This window comes from Sus scrofa, chromosome 16, assembly GCF_054392235.1.
Source record: "Sus scrofa isolate SSC_HxYL_T2T_F1_AM1 chromosome 16, Sscrofa_HxYL_maternal_Yorkshire_Landrace_v2.0, whole genome shotgun sequence".
Taxonomy (NCBI): Eukaryota; Metazoa; Chordata; class Mammalia; order Artiodactyla; family Suidae; genus Sus; species Sus scrofa.
Window position 1 is genome coordinate 72,884,887 of NC_139398.1, and position 17,573 is coordinate 72,902,459.

At 36.3% G+C, this 17,573-nt stretch overlaps 1 protein-coding gene across 1 annotated transcript in view; it reads left to right on the forward strand.

Annotated features, from left to right (window-relative positions):
• Window positions 1-17,573, forward strand: part of LOC102157413 (uncharacterized) — an 843,474-nt gene that overhangs the window by 390,252 nt on the left and 435,649 nt on the right. The gene's annotated exons all lie outside the window — the stretch shown is intronic.

The window sequence follows — 17,573 nt, forward strand, 5'->3', positions numbered from 1 at the left end:
AGTCATATAAAATATAGATTCCTTTACACTAAGTGGTTTTGTGTTTTTATTTATTTACATTTGTTTTTATTTATTTTTCTTTTTAGGTCCATACCTGCGGCATATGGAATTTCCCAGATTTGGGGTCAAATTGGAGCTACAGCTGCAAGCCTACAGCATAGCCACAGCAGCAACGTGGGATCCAAGCCACATCTGAGACCTACACCACAGTTCATGGCAACTCTGATTCCTTAACCCACTAAGCAAGGCAGGGATCAAACCTCATGGTTACTAGTCAGGCTCGTTGCCACTGATCCACAACAGGAACTCCCCATTCACTTTAGATTAGACATTATTTATGGTAGGTCATGAATTTAATGTAAATTGTTCCTCTTGCCTGTTTAATGTGGTACATAACTTTTTCCATATGTGTTTACATTTTATTTTCAATTAATGATACAGTTTTTAGGTTGGGCATCGTGGTTGACAACACAGAGAAAAATACACTGGACCTATAGTCAGAAATCCCAGGTCAAATTCCAATTCTGTCATTGTCTGTATGAACTCAGGCAAGTAGCAACCATTCTTGAGTCTGTTTTCCAGAGAGCTACTTGACTATATTATTGTTTAGGTTAAATGAAATGTAGTGAAACACCATTTGCAGGCCATAGAGAACTGTAGAGATGGAAGGTGTGTTTATTGTTCTTTTGAAAAATACTTCAATACAGTGCAGAAAATAGAAAAAGAGGTCAGATATTTATTAAAAGAACACAGGGTTTTTCAAAGATTAATGAAAATAAGAAAGGATTCACTCTGTTCTAAAGGACTCATTGAGTTCCTAAAATACTCCGACATTATTTAAATTAATTAATTTCCCCTATCAAGTGGTCATAGAGCATGGACAAGAAGAACAGAATGTGGTTAAGTTTAGGGGTATTAATTTATCTTCAGAGAATTCCAACATCTGTTCCCAGACTCTGCCTAGGTTGTTGTGAAGACTTTATTGAAATATGGTTAACTGTCACTTCTTTCTCTTCATAAGGAATGTGATTTTAATGTGACATATCTGTGGTCCAAATTGAGCCATAACACAATATATACAATGTCCCAGATTTCATACAAATTAAAAAATTAGCTATCTCTTCTGAGAAAGGAAATTAATTAAAACACAATAATTTTTTCCAGGACATATACTCAAAGGCACAAGTCATATCCATTTAAATACTTATTTATCTTCCCAATTTAAGGAACTCAGCCAAAATAGTCTCTATCCAGAGCTCGAAAGGACATTTGCTAACTGAATTTAAAACTCTATAAGAAAGTAGCTAAATAATAACTAAACAAAAAAAGAAGGTAAGATTATTTTTCTATTAGGGTGACTAATAGTCATGTTAGCCATTGAAAATGATTGGAAATTATCCAAATTTCAAAAATCAGTTCATCTTAGAACCTAGATAGAGCATGTAAAAATAATACACTTAGTGAATTTGGCTTCCTATTTATTTCTTATAATGCATTTATTATCTATACATCCCATTTGTTAGGTAATGGTGCAACTTTGCTTTGAAACTTCATATTGACTAAATCGTATTATTCAAGGGAGAAATGTGAAAATATACCATCACATTACTTTAATGTAGACCCATTTTTTTTTTTTAAATACAGAGTATAGCATGTATTTCCTAGTACAGGGGTGAAATATTTTCTTATAATCTAAACAGATTCAAATTATGTAAAGCAATCAAAATTACTTTCTAATGTCCTATTACTAAATGTCTAAACAGTGCATGTAAAATATAACCTTCTCTAAACTATGACTCAGTGTTGCTTGAGAGATTAGTCAGTCAAAACATGATTTGATTCTATGCTGGTTTATGCTCAATGTGCTTTCAGAACCTGAAAGTAAATAATTAGAATGTGCCTTATCTCACTAAGCCAGTGGGAGAGGTTCATTATGAATCCAGCAACAAACTTATGGTCCTGTGGTCATGCATCAAGGAAGAGCTGAGATTGTGTTTAGACCTTCAGAAAGTTTAGTCATTCATCTTTAGAGTTTCAGCACCTTAAACAGTACACTTTCCTACGGTGGTAGGGGTAGGGGCTAAAAATTCAATTAAGGCTATGGTTTTCTTTAAAGAAATTCTTTTTCTGTATTATGAAACTATTTTATTGGAGGGTAAGTGAAAATTTACAAAAAAATCTATCAAATTAGCAATTAGATATCCAGGCTTGCTTTAGGATCTTGATGTTGATGTGGATTTAGTTCATAGGTGACTTTTTAACTTAGTAGCCTAAGTATTAGCCCTATGTATTATACAACTCTTTCCCATCCTTCCAAGTTCCAAAACCTTCTGCTAATTCTGTTTGTTGGAATGTATAATGGCAAGTAAAAGGAAGATAAAAAGTCTACTTTACTGACAGCCATAGGAAAAAAGTCTGCTTGTAGATGGGTTAGCTATTGATATAAATGAGTTTTCAGCCACAGATTTATTTTCATTTATCTATTCATCATACACCCAGAGATCGCATTTCTATTGAAACCATATTTCTGAGATCAATAAAGGTTAGCGCCAATTCTTATTCAATTTGTCATTCATTCATTCAAGAAATATTTACTGGATCTAAATTTGGAACTAAACTCCCTTCTATGTCCTAGAGTTAAAAGAGTAAATAAAATCATGCAATCCCTGCAGCTCATGGGAAAGTCTAGTGAAGAGTAGGCATTAAAAAAACTATAGCACATAAATTCTACATCGACATTTGTGATAAATCTGCTGAAAAAAAAGAAATGCCTTTCAAATACACATTTGCTGGGGAGAAACTCTTTATGTTAATATTGGTCAGGGAAGACTCACATGAAACGATGCCTTGATTGCTTGCCTGAATGTCAGTAATAACCTCTAAAATGGATTGCATACATTCACTCTATTTCCTATCCAAACTCTGTCCCACAGTGTAGTCAGAGTTATCTTTGCCATGTGTTAATATGACCATGCTTGTCTCCTGATTGATTCTCTTCAGTGGCTTCATGAATCCCCATTAGTATTAAGATAAAGACCAAAATTTCCTTGTTATGAATGACTAGGAACTGCAATGCTTACATCTCTTTTTCTTTGGAATCCCTTTTCTTCTATACTGGCTGCATGTCTCAGGCATACTCTCTCCATATGGTGGTGTCCATGAAGCTCTATATTTATGCCATTCTAATGATTCTCAATCTCAGTTCCCAAAATTACATGGGCTAAGGAAGAGAAATCTCCTGAAAGAAAGGGGTGAACAATGGATAAAATAACACATATCCTCTTCAGTCATATAATTAAAATAATACTGTGCTGCATATAGTGTAATTTTCCAACTTTCAACTAAAGTTCCCTTTATTTAAAACTATATTTAAACAAGTATATAAGGTAATTTGCTACAGTAAATTCCCATATAATGAGATAATTTGAAAATCTCTTAGAGGTATTTGGATAGAGGTTCAAAGTTTGTGAAGTATATTACTTGATGCCCTCTTTATTCTGGTTCTAGAAAATGAGTGACTTCAAATGTTATTTTGGGTTCATTAAGGAATATTAAATACAGTTAATATTACTGATTGCCTACTATATCCCAGGTCCTTTGTTAGTTTAAGTGACATCCCATAGCATTCCCACTCCTATTCGTTCTTTAATTTTTGATGGTAACCTATGGAGAATTTCATGCTTGCCAATATAACATATAAAGCACTGATTTTTAAAGCATATGAGTTTTTGTTTATTGATAACAGTATATAGCAACATAACATTGGAATATAGGATTTTTCAAAGCATCCTTGGCTTCTGTCCATTAAATGTTAATATAAACACCCTGTTGTTGCAAAACAGAAATGTCTCTAGGTATCGCCAAATGTGCACCATGAAAGAAGACAAAATTGCCCTTAATTGATAGCCACTGATCTATAGATATACACTTCCCAGAGAGGTGATATTTCCTTATTTTATGGAATGTAAACAAATGCCAGTCTTTTTTTGAATAACGAGCATCCTGATTTCATTGTTGTTAAAAGAGAACTCCTAGTGCTTTTAATTGCTGTTAGATCCATTCATTGCATTACTCTCAAGCCAATTGTTGTCATTTAAAGTCCTCAGAAATGTTTTTGCTGTGTGAATGTTCAAAGATTCCATATGAGGTGAAATGGCAAATCTTTTTATTTGAGAACTCAATAAAGGAAGTGTTTCAGAGCAAGTAACAGCTGTATAAGCTATTTTTTCCTTTTAAATCTACCATTCCCTACAATCTCATAGACTCGTGTTGAGGCAGGGTTGCCAGCTATTAGTAATGTCATTTTTTCAAAGAAATTTTATTTCCTTGTCTTCCTGTTGGCCTTGGTTGAAGCTATTCTGGACCACTTCTCTACTTTCCTAACTCATGCTTCAAAGATAAGGGTTTCAGGTATGGCTCCTTTCCCTCCTTCAGGTTCTAGCCTCCTTGGGCATACTGGCCTCTTCATTCTGATAAACCATCATGGTATATCAAGGAATGGAGACTTGCTAAGGCACTCAAGAATGTGACAACTGGCTCCCACTTCTTTATTTTGGCATAACTCAGTCATTCAAATGACCTTTTGCAGAATCCAAATTATCTTCAGGTGACTTTCTATCCATTTCCATATTATAAAATAGATGTCAACTTCTATCTCCAAAAGACAAGTGCTCTCTTAAGCTAAATGATAAGGAGATTTAGACATCAGTTTTTATACCACACAGTGATGTGATGTCCTTGCAAAAAGTAATACGTTTTGATCAATTGCAGAAGTCCAGTGGCCACAGATGGGAAAGAGGGCAGGGGAAGAAAACTCCACAGGAATAGTTGTCCTTGTTTGAGGATGTTATTAAGAAGCTTATTCTGGTTCATGCCAGATACTTCCTAGCTGCTTTTGTGGAAGGCCAATCTACTCTTTGTGTTTGGTGATACAAAGGGCAATTTTTGTTGTTGAGTGCAATTGCCTCCACTTAGAAGTACTTAAAATGAGCACACACTTTCTGCAAAGTTACTCTGTTTTCATTTTATTAAATGGTTTATTGGCTGGCTCCCAAAATTATTACCTAGAAATGTCAGGTAAAGGTTAATTCAATACCAAGGGGCAAAGTGGTATAAAACTTATGTGGTATGAGGTTGATAATACTGTTTTCTTTAGGGGAGAAAAAAGGAATAATTTAGTGTAATGCTATGGATACTTGACATTATTTTTCAATTTATCTATGATAGGTAAATACATTGTTGAGTGGTTTTCAATTTCATAAAAGAATTGGGAATGTTTTTAAAAGACTAGTCTCACATTGCTATTTGAAAATAAATACTAGAATAACTTAGGAATGTTTTCATTTGTGTTGAACTGCTATCTCCAATGAGGTTATGCTATGGAAGAAAGAAGTTTGATATGGGGAGACAGATGAAGTAAATGTTTGCAGACATATTATTACATAGTCTTTTTGAGCATATAGAAGAACTGATTCAGAACATGTGGGCTTGATTCCTGGCTCCAGCATCAGTTTACTGAATATATGACATTTGGAAAATTATTCTCCTTCTTAAACTAAACTTTAGTTTCCTCAGTTATAACATGAATAATGCAGAGCACAATTTTTTGCACACAAAGAACTATTTTTCAAAAAATACTTATGGAGCACCAAATGTGTGCTAGGATTTTTCTCCAAACTTTGTTGAGATACAGTTGACATATAACATTGTGTAAGTGTAAAGTGTACAATGAGATGATCTGATACACACTGCAAAGTATACATATTACAAAACTCAACTAACAGGATTAGTTAACATCTCCATCACCTCACATTACCATTTTATTTTTGTGGTGAGAACATTTAGACCTACTCTCAGCAAATTTCAAGTTCATAATGCAGTGTTATCAGCTATGATGATAACATTGCATATTAAATCTTCAGAACTTATCTTCAAACTGTAAGTTTGTACCTTTTGCCCAAGGTTTTCCATTTCTTCCAAACCCCAGTCCCTGGCAACCACCATTCTACTTTTTGTTACTGGGAGTTTAAACTTTTCAGATTTCACGTATAAGGAATATCATACAGTACTTGTCTTTCTCTGTCTCACTCATTTCACTTAGCAAAATGACCTCAAGATCCATCCAAATTGTCACAAATGACATGATTTCCTTTCTCATAGCAGGATTCTATTATGTATTTATATATATTATATAATAATGTGTATATATATGTGTATATGTATACTGCCTCTTCTTTATCTGTTCAACTGTAGGTGGGCACTTAGGTTGTTTCCATATCTTGGTGATGCTGTAGTGAATATTGGCATTCAGACATGTCTTTGAGAGAGTGATTCGTTATTCTTTGGATATATATCTAGAAGTAGAATGACTAGATCATATAGTAGGTCTGTTTTAAATTTTGAGGAACCTTCATGCTATTTTTCTTAGTGGCTTTGCCAATTTACATTTCCACTGTTACATTAATAGTCCATGAATGTTTCCTTTTTCTATGGTGTAACACTTGTTAGTGCTTGTGTTTTTGATAATAGCCTTTCCTACGGATGTAACATTCCTGATTAAGTTTATTCTTAAGGATATTAAGTAACATCCCTGATTAAGTTTGTTCTTTTATTGTTTTTTGAGGCTATTGTGAATAGAATTGCTTTGTTTATTTCTTTCAGATATTTTGTTGTTAATTCATAGAAACACACCTCTTTTCCACATGCTAAATTCCTGTCCTGAAACTCTACCAGATTACTTATTACTTCTAATAGGTTTTCATGGTTTTATTATACTGTATCGTATATAATATATCAGCAATCTTTTTTTTTTTTTTTGTCTTTTCTAGGGCCGCACCTACGGCATATGGAGGTTCCCAGATTAGGTGTCTAATTAGAGCTATAGCTGCCACCCTACACCACAGCCACAGCAATGCCAGATCCAAGATACATCTGTGACCTACACCACAGCTCATGGCAATGCTGGATCTTTAACCCACTGAGTGAGGTCAGGGATCAAACCTGCAACCTCATTTTTCCTAGTTGGATTTGTTAACCACTGAGCCACAATGGGAACTCCAGCAAACTTCTTTATTTCTGGTTTGGGTGGCTTTTATTTTTCTCTCTTATTTGATTACTCTGGTGAAGACTTTAAGACTTCCACATGCTGCAGGTGTTGCACTAAAAACAAAAAGAGCAAAATAAATAAATAAATAAAAAGATTAATTATTGATAGATAAACATTTTCTAATGCCATATCATTAATTGTTTTCTGGATTTTTGTAGTTGCCTTGTTTATTCTTCTCTAGCTGCTTTCCTTTGCAAATTGATAAATTTTAACAATGATATGCTTTAATTCCTTTTGATTTATCTTTAGGATATCTACTATAGATTTTGCTTTGTAAACCATGAGGTTTACATAAAACATCTTGTAAATATCTACTTTATGTTGATAATAAGTTAGCTTTTCTTACAAAATTCTACCCTTTTATTCTTCCTTCCTGCTTATGTCTTTGATGCCATGATTTACTTCTTTTTGCATTGTGTATTCAGTAACAAATATTGTAGCTATAGTTATTTTGAATGCTATTGTCCTTTAAACTTTGTTAGAATTAAGTGGTTCACACAACACACTATCACAATATTATACTATTTGGAAGTTGACTATATACTTACCTTTACCAGCATGTTGTGTATTTCATATGTTTCCATGTTACTAGTTAGCATTATTTCATTTCAGTTTGAATAATTCCTTTCAGCATTTCTTGTAATGCAGGTGATGATGAACTCCTTCAATGTTTGTCTGAGAGTCTTTAATCTATCCTTCATTTCTGAAGGACAACTTTTCTGGGTAAAACGTTCTTGATTGGCAGTTTGTTTTTTCTTTTAGTGCTTAGAATATATTATCCCACTCTCTTCTAACCTAAAAGGTGTTTGCTGAGAAATCCACTGATAGCCTAATGGGGATTCTCTTGTAAATTGCAACTTCTTTTCTCTTACTACTTTTAAGAAACTCTCTTTATTTTTGATAATTGACAGTTTTATTATAACATATCTTAGAGAATATATCTTGCATTATCTTGTAATTCACAGATTGTTTTTTCTTCTTGATCTAATCTGCTGTTGATTATCTCTGTTGCATTTTCAATTTCATTCATTGTATTCTTCAGCTCCAAAGGTGTTATTTGTATCTTTTTAGGATTTCTATCTCTCTGTTAAACTTTTCATTTTTTTCATGTATTTTATTTTGTTGAATTGTCTTTCTCTGTTTCCTTATAGCTTATTGATCTTCCTTCAAACAGCTATTTTGATTTTTTTTTTAATCTGTGTGTCTTTGGGGTTGGTTACTGGATATTATTGTGATTCTTTGGTGATGTCATGTTTCTTTGATTTTTTTCATATTTCTTGTAGTCTTCTGTTGTAGTATTACCATTTGTATTTCAGTAATGTCTTCCTTACCAAGTGCCTTTGGGAAAGAAATAACTTCCATCAGCTTGATTTAGGAAATATGCGGCTTTCTCAGAACTTCTATGGATTTACCTGCACCACACTTCTTTACTCCTCTTGTGGTGTAATTCTTGAGCTTGCATAGTTTCTCTCAATTGTGCAAAGTACCAGGCCAAGTGCTGACAGCCTTCCTCTTGCTTTCCTGAAGGCTTAACTAAAACTCAAATGCATGCTCTCTCTCTAACCTATAGATTCAGGTCAGCTTTCTGTGTGTGCTCACTAGCCATTTGCCAGAACTGGCTCTTCCACTATCAAGAGCTTCACAGAGAGCTGGCCATAGGGTGGGGATAAGTGTTGGTGAGGCACCCAGAGCACTGAGGATGTCCATGGATTAACTGAGGGTACCTGTGGTGAGGCATCCCCAGTGGCTCATGGGCGAGATCCTTTGTGTAGCATGATGTTGTTTGTAGGACCTATGTCCCTCCCCTAGTCACATAGCTCATGACTTAGTAATTTAGATGGGGTGAGAGAGAAATGGGCTTTTATGGTACATTTCATATAAATGGGGAAGCTGGATACTTGTCTACCTGCTCTCAAATTCCCTTGTGGGAGAAATCATGGGCCTAGCAAATCCCACTTGGCAAACTGAGCTATGCCACCTTGGGGGAGGAATGACATGGGTAAAGGTGGTCTTTTCCTACAATTTTCAATGCATTCTTTTTTTTTTTTTTCCTTCTTCAGTGTTCTAGACTTTTTTTTTTTTTGGAAACTTGTACTCCTGCAAGTACTCTCTTGTCTGTGGGTGACTGTCCAAGACAGTGTTCTTAGGGCCTCCTGGACCATGGCTGACTGGCTGGGGCCACTTGACATGGCCCACAGTATCCGTATCTTGGACGAAGTTCTGTACACCTATTATTTGATGCATAGATGCGCAAGACTCTTCTCATGTTCTTTGATGTATGGTGCTAGACCCCACATCTCCCACAAATGTACTTTCATCTGTGGATGGAATAAATTGTTGCTGTTGATGGGGGGGAATACAATGAGGAATGTCTTATTCAGCCCTATTGGTGATATCACTTGCCCAGGAATGATTTTAAGTTCTGAGAACAAAAGGGTGAGCCAAAGCTCACCCATTCTGCCTTCATGGAGCCTATGACCTGAAGAGTTTGTGAGCTTAGTTGAGATGACAGCTATGAATTAAATAACCACACAAATATGTATAACATTTTAACTGTGACAAGTATTATGAAATAAAGCATTATAGGATTATAGCTCTGAGATATTTTCTGAGTCTGAGAAATCAGGGAAACTTCCATGAGAAGGTAACATTAGAATTAGATCTGAAAGATGAGCAGAAGTTAGCTAAGGGATGATGGGCAGAAGGGAGAGATTTTATCACATGAAGAATAAAATGTGCAGAGGCCCTGTATAAGAGGGAAGTGGGAAGCTTCTTAGAAACAGTGTGTAGGGCAGTGTGGCTGGAGCCCAGGGAGCAAGAAGGGTGAGGGATATGTGATGAGGCTAGAGACACTATTAGAGGTCAGAACATAAAGGAACTTTTAGACTATTTTATAGATTCAGATTTTTTTAAATGGTGATTTTTGAGAAAATGCTAAAGGGTTTAAAGAAAGGTAAGTTGTTGGTAGCATTGATATGAATATGTTTGCATTTCGAATTGTGGTCACAACATGAAGAAAATAGGAGAGGGTAGGTGTGGATGCTGAAAGACCTAAGTGAGGAAGCTACTGCTGTCTGCTAAGTTAGGGCTGATGTGTTAAATAGTGGTGAAAAGTGCAAGAAGTTCATGGCTTTGCACGGCTAAAATCAATATATGTTAGTCATGATTATTGTTGTTGTTACTGCTCTAGTTCTTTCTTTTTGTCTTTTTTTTTTGTTTTTGTTTTTTTTTTTTTTTTGCCTTTTCTAGGGCTGCTCCCATGGCATATGGAGGTTCCTGGGCTAGGGGTCTAATCAGAGCTGTAGCTGCTGGCCTACGCCAGAGCCACAGCAACACAGGATCTGAGCCACGTCTGTGACCTACACCACAGCCCACGGCAACGCCAGACCCTTAAGCCACTGAGCAAGGCCAGGGACTGAACCCTCAACCTATGGTTCCTAGTTGGATTCGTAAACCACTGCGCCATGACAGGAACTCCAGCTGCTCTGGTTCTTTTGCCATGTGATCAGACAATTGACTTTCTTCCTTTTGAGTTGGAACCAATGGCTTTTCCTCGATGAGAAAAACTTGGAGTTCCCATTGTGGCACAGCAGAAACTAATCCGCCTAGGAACCATGAGGTTGTGGGTTTGATCCCTGGCCTCACTCAGCGGGTCAAGGATCTGGCATTGCCATGAGCTATGGTGTAGGTTGCAGATGTGGCTCAGATCTAGTATAGCTGTGGCTGTGGCGTAGGCAGGTGGCTACAGCTCCGATTAGACCCCTACCCTGGGAACCTCCATATGCTGCTTGTGCGACCCTAAAAAGACAAAAAAGAACAAAAAAAGAAAAAGAAAAAGAAAAACTTGATGACATTGGCGAACCCTGTTTTCTAGATGTTTATTCTTTGCTGACTGTCACCTTTAAGGGAATGTTTTCACCCAGTCCATCAAGACCCCCTGATAGGCTCTAAGAGGTCCACTAACAGATCTCAAGTTGTTTCTAATGCCTCAAGATTCTGAGTTTTTCAGAACAGTGGGTTTCTGCCAGAGAGGACCCTAGGTCAGCCTGTTGGCCTACCTAACCATTTTTTCTCCTAACCTTGACATGACTTAGGCCCAGGTCCCCTATCATTTTTGGTGAAGAAGTGTGGACTTAAATTTCTCATTTTCTCCTGTGTTACTTGAAGGGTAAACAATTTTATACTCTCTCAATTTAGCTGTAAACCTAAAATGACTCTAAAGTCTAGTAAATTAAAAAAATATATTCCACATAATTGCAGTCTGATGGGTGGTAATAACTGAGTCTGTCTTCTTGAATACCTGGCTCCTTTTAATCCTCAATTTTATTATGTGCCAGTATATGAACTTTAACTCATCTTTCTATTCCCTACTTGTACTCAAGTTTTGGCACTGAAAAGGTGAAGATAGTTTTATCTATATACTCATAAAGATATTTTGAAGTTAAAATTTATATTCATTTCCATAAACATTCAAGTGCCAACTAATCAAGAAATGTTTATTAAGCACATACTAAGTGCTTAATGGCTTAAGTACTAAGTGGCAATGTTTAGTAAAGGAAACAAGAAATAGAATATTCCTATAGTATGAAAATGATTAAGATGGGGTAGGTCTTGGGTTTAGATGGCAGTACCTCTCTGAAATTCAGGCAAGCAGGACCCTGTTCTGAGCCTTACATGTAAGAGGATCACATTTTGGTCCTTTCCAGCACATCTCTCCCTGCTAGCCATGGTGTCCAATGGCCAGGAGAAGGTGCTTTCTCACCCCTTTTTTTGAGATTATAAACCAGGTAACTGGCACCTTGAACTCCTTGCCCAGACACACAAAGCCCACTTATAGAGAGTGCATAAGCCTATTTCATGAGTCCATTCTCATATCTCTGAGTATGGCACTGTGGGCTCCCTTCTGTGTCTGAGGAGTGGCCAGGGCATGGTTATTTTCCTGGGAGGAGGAACTGCAGATGAGACATGGCAGAATGGGCTGGTATGTTTCATATGTTAACATAAGGGACATTGTCAACAGGTGGGAAGGGAAAGGGGTTGGGCCATGAGCCAGGGTTTGCCCCCCTCTCTCATGCTGTTATGTTCTGGCACAGCACATCAAGCAGTCTGAAAATTCTACACTTGGACTTGTCCTTTCATTACTAAACTATTTTATCAAAGGTAGCAAGATAGAAAATTTTCATTTAGCAGTATTTTTAGCTTGATTTATAATGTTTAAATATTTAAACATAACACTAAGGGCTTTGCAAATCTTAGAGGTGGGGTTGTTGAACAGACAGCTACTCAATAGGTGAGCAGATACTTGAAGACAGTCATTTTAAATTTATCAACTAATAAATGTGCGACTGAAATAAGATAGGGAAATGAGAGTGAATTCCAGGAGTAGCTGCTCCTTTAGACTAGATGTTGACAGTAGGCCTCTGTGAACATGTAGCAGAGAACAGAGCTGAATAAGAAGGTCCTCATTAGAAAAACCTTAGAGCAGGACATTCTGTCCAAGGAAAAAGTAGCTGCAAAGGCTCTAAGGAAATGAAGTCCTTGGTGCACCTAAGTGATGGAAAGGCCAGTGTGGTTCACAAATGGTGAACCTGGGTGCCTAGCATGAGTTGGCATTCAGGAGTTCTGCAGAGCCCAGAACCCTATACAGGTCCTTGAAGATCATTGCTTGGAATGTGGATTAATTCTCAGTGCAGTGAAAGCATCCAAACAATTTATACAGGGGAGCAGCATGATCTGATTTAAGTTTTAACACTATACTCAGTGGTGAATGAACTTGTAGAAACAGGATTGGAAGCAAGAAAACCATATAAAAGGCTTTTGCAGTGGTCTAAGTTAATATTGATAGTGACTTGGTTAATGTTTCAGACTGCAGTAGGCATTCGATGGGAAAATAATCTGGCAGAACATGGACTTACAGCTATTACTTTAAGCTCTATGAAACTTCTAGCAGCGAATCACTTGTTCACTTCCTTTTGTGACAATTCTTTCTGTGATAGCACTCAGCAAACTCACTATTCTTTTAATAGTCTTTCTCTTTCATACAGAACCACCTATGATCCTAAGAGCACTGGAAAATCAAATTATTTTAACACCATTTCAAGATGAAACATAGGGAACTGCAGTGGAGGCTTGGGCTGAATTCTGTGATGGCGCATGTGTTAATAGCTGATAATGGAAAAATTATTAGTAAAAAACAGAAAAGAATATGAAATAGTACAGTTAAATTTATTCTAATTCCATGTCAACATGAAAGCTGAAATATTTGTCTTATTAATAAAATCGTGGTATAACATGCAAGGTCTTTGCTTAAGGAATGACTAAGCAATGTTATTGACTATGCTTCTGCTATCTAATTATTAAAACATTGAGTGGCATTTACAAGGCCAGAAAATTTGGTTTTTCCAACAAGTGTTTCCTGAAAGCTTGCCAGGTGCAGACATTGGACCAGGGGATCCTGAGGAAACTCTTGGTTTTGACTTCTAGAAGCCCACATTTGGTAAAGGCTTTGCATTTAAATCTTTCTAACTTGCTTTTTGTATTTTTAGAAAAATCATCGTTTTTTTTTTTTTAATTACCCACTCTATCTTATTTAATATTTTCTTTAGATTGCAAGCTTTCAGAAAAGGGAGTCTGAATTTTAACAGGCTTTTCTTTGACATAGTCCGATTCCATTAATGTCTTTCACATTTGGTGAAAATGTTCGTAGCCTTGGATTCTTTGTCTTGGGAATAAATTGCTCCTTTAAGTTATTTTAAGATTCCAGTCCCCATGAGATACAGTTGAACTGCCTCTTGCTTCTCTTTGTCCAAAGTAGCCAGTTACCCTTAAATTAAATCTTGATTCTGTGATTAGATGGCAAAGTACTTTCTTAGATAAAAGGAATGACATCTGCCACAGTAGATGTAATTTTAAAATAAAAAAATACATTTTGGGGGGCACAATGTCAGTTCCATTGTGCTTATGTTATCCTGTTAGAAATTGAGAATCTGCTTGCTTTGAAACCTTTTCTTAACTTTTTTAGACGTTCACAAAAGATGCATTTGTATTTTGCTTTTATTTTATTTATTTGTTTATTTTCACTTTTTAAATTATTTTCCTCATACAATTTTTTTTTCTACTGTGCAGCATGGTGACCCAGTTACAAGGACATGTATACATTCTTTTTTTCTCACATTATCATGCTCCATCATAAGTGACTATGCATAGTTCCTTTTATAAAAGCAACTTTCTGAAACCTACAACGACACTAGTCATATTAGTGATAAATAAGACTTATTCAATATTTATTACTAGGCTGGTGAAAGGATTTATACACATTATTTTATGTAATGTTCATGATAACCTATAATGAAAATATAACAAAGATTTTGTAAAATATGCATTTTATGAAGCTGGCATTTTTTGTTCAGTCCCATTTTGAAAAGCATGAGAAGCCAGACTATTTCTCTGTTACATTCCAGTAGTTTGTATGTTGCCTGATCCATAGCCAATGCTCAATAAATATTTAACTGCCTTCTAAATAAATGGAAACCAGAGGTTAAGTGGTTTGCCCAAAGTCGTACAGCTGGTTTCATCCTGTCCAACTCCAAAGTGTGTGTTCTTAGTGAATGTGATATAGTTTCAAGGAGGAGTTCATTGACCTGCTGGTTTGGATATTAGGAACTTCTTAGGCTATTTATATTTATCTAATAATGGTACAGCTAAAGATCTAATATATGTGGCAGGCATTCATTTAGGAAAATTTTATTCTCAGATAAATTGCATCAGGCTCCTGTTAAACACAAAAGGCATACTTTGAAGCTTCTCCATCTTAGCATAGTAACATTTCCCCATCAGGTTACAATTTAGTTCTAAAGGAAGTAACTGAACAATGGATGTAAAATTTCTTTCTCAGATTACCCATACAAAGTTATTAAGTTTTTCTCATGCTGTCTAATTAAAGTCCTCTAGTCTTACCCTCCATGAGTTTAGACTTTAGCAAATTCTCCTTTCCAGGCAAATTATTAATCCTGACATCATAGTCAAAATAATAAACTTAAGGTTGATTTCACATTTCCTGCTGAATTGAATTCTTATTTCTCTGCTGGGTATTTAAAGTGTTTCCTTTTCTCATACACTGTTCCAAACGTTGAAATCCAACTATATCTTCTGGTCTCTTTCCCAGAAAATTCTACTGATACTCTATACTGCACGGTAGGCTGTATCATTAGTATATCATTAATATACTCTGAGATCCTTTAGATCTGTACCTTTGTCTGAACTGGAATTACTACCACCATGCCTTTCATCCTACATCTCTGTTTTTATGAAGCTTGCTCTCTCCCTTGGGCGGAACAAATGTAAGCTCTTCAAGTGTAAATTTCGTGGTAATATGTGGGAGTGTATTGATATAAACCATGGTCCAAAAGAAAATGGTATGTGCCAATTCTTGATTTTTCCATTAAGTAATTTGTCTGTCCATCTTTAATAGGAACCATGGATTTTCCATTCTTTGTCTGCGTTTCTTTCTTTTTTTCAATCAATTAGTCTGTCATCTTCTTCCATCTCCCTGGGGGTCTCCCTGGGGAGCAGTATTCTAGGCCTTCTCCCCTGGTGTTGGGAGAATAGTTTAATAGTCTTTAGTATGAAACACAAAGACACAGCTTTATTTGGATAATAAAAAGTTTTTTTCACAAAATATTGTGATGAACAATCTAGGATGTAAAATCCATAAAAATACATGTGCCATGGGGACAAGACCTTCTTAGCTTATTATGGGATTTTTCACTACTTAGAAAGTGCTCAGGAACTAATTGGTAAATGTTTAAATAAATAAATGTGCTTTTTTTCTACGAAGGCTCTGTCCCTTTACTCTATTTACCAATACTTACTGAGGGGTGAGAGTGGAGTGTGGGATGGCAAACAAGCAAATTGGGTCAGGGGAAGAAATTCTCATCCTGCTGCAAATAAAAATGAGGGGAACTGAATTTTTAATGCTTCTTTAGTGTTGCTGAACTGCTACCTCTCTGTGGGACTTCTCTTACTTTTCCTTCAAATAGAGCATGAGGAAGTTAACCCGTCACAGTGTCATTTTGGAAGGCTTTGCTTCTTGAGAACAAGTCTTTTCCCATGTCTGTTTTGTTTAGGTAAATTTAATAGCATGATATAAGCAGCACCACAGAGACCTACCTATGGACAATTTGAACCCCCTGATCATCACCTGTGTTTACTTTTTTATTTAGAGAACTTTCAGTAAAATTTTCCTCTCTTGCAATGAAGTCCATGAAACTTTTTCCTTTAGGCTTCATTAAATCATAGCTTGGCAGATGTAAAACATTTCCGTCACCTTTGGCATTATCTGATTAGAATCTTTCAGTACCCCACCTGACTCTGCTCTAAAGCCACAACTCAGCCTGCTTTATTGACAAGAGACCCAGAATTGCAATCCGGAGGAACAAAAACCAAGCAGGAGGCATGACTCTCCCACACTTCAGACAATGCTACAAAGCCACAGTCATCAAGTCAGTGTGGTACTGGTACCAAAACATGGACATACAGACCCATGGAACAGAACAGAAAACCCAGAAATACATCCAGACACCTATGATCAATTACTCTTTGACAAAGGAGGCAAGAACATAAAATGGGAAAAAGACAGTCTTTTCAGAAAGTTGTGCTGGGGAAACTGGACAGCTGCATGTAAATCAATGAAACTGGAACACATCCTCACACCATGCACAAAAATAAACTCAAATTGGCTTAAAGTCTTAAGCATTAAACTCCTAGTAAGAGAACATAGGCAAAACATTCCCTGACATCAACCTTACGAATGTTTTCTCAGGTCAGTCTCCCAAAGCAATAGAAATAAAAGCAAAAATAAAGAAAGAAATGGGACCTAATCAAACATCAAGCTTTTGCACGGCAAAGGAAACCATAAAAAAAAAAGACAATTTATAGAATGGGAGAAAGTAGTTTCAAACGATGCAACTGACAAGGGCTTAACCTCTAAAATATACAAACACCTTATACAACTCCACCATTGGAAAAAAGCCAACAACCCAATGGAAAAATGGGCGAAAGACCTAAATAGGACATTTCTCCAAAGAAGATATACAGATGGCCAACAAGCACATGAAAAAATGCTCAACATCACTGATTATTTGAGAAATGCAAATCAAAACTACCACGAGATACCACCTCACACCAGTTAGAATGGCCATCATTAATAAGTTCACAAATAACAAATGTTGGAGGGGCTGTGGAGAAAACGGTACCCTCCTGCACTGTTGGTGGGAATGTAAGCTGGTACAACCACTATGAAAATCAATATGGAGGTACCTTAAAAAAACCAAATATAGAACTACCCACGACCCAGCAATCCCACTCTTGGGCATATATCCGAACAAAACTTTCCTTGAAAAAGACACATGCACCCGTATGTTCATTGCAGCACTAATCACAAGAGCTAAGACATGTCCATCAACAGATG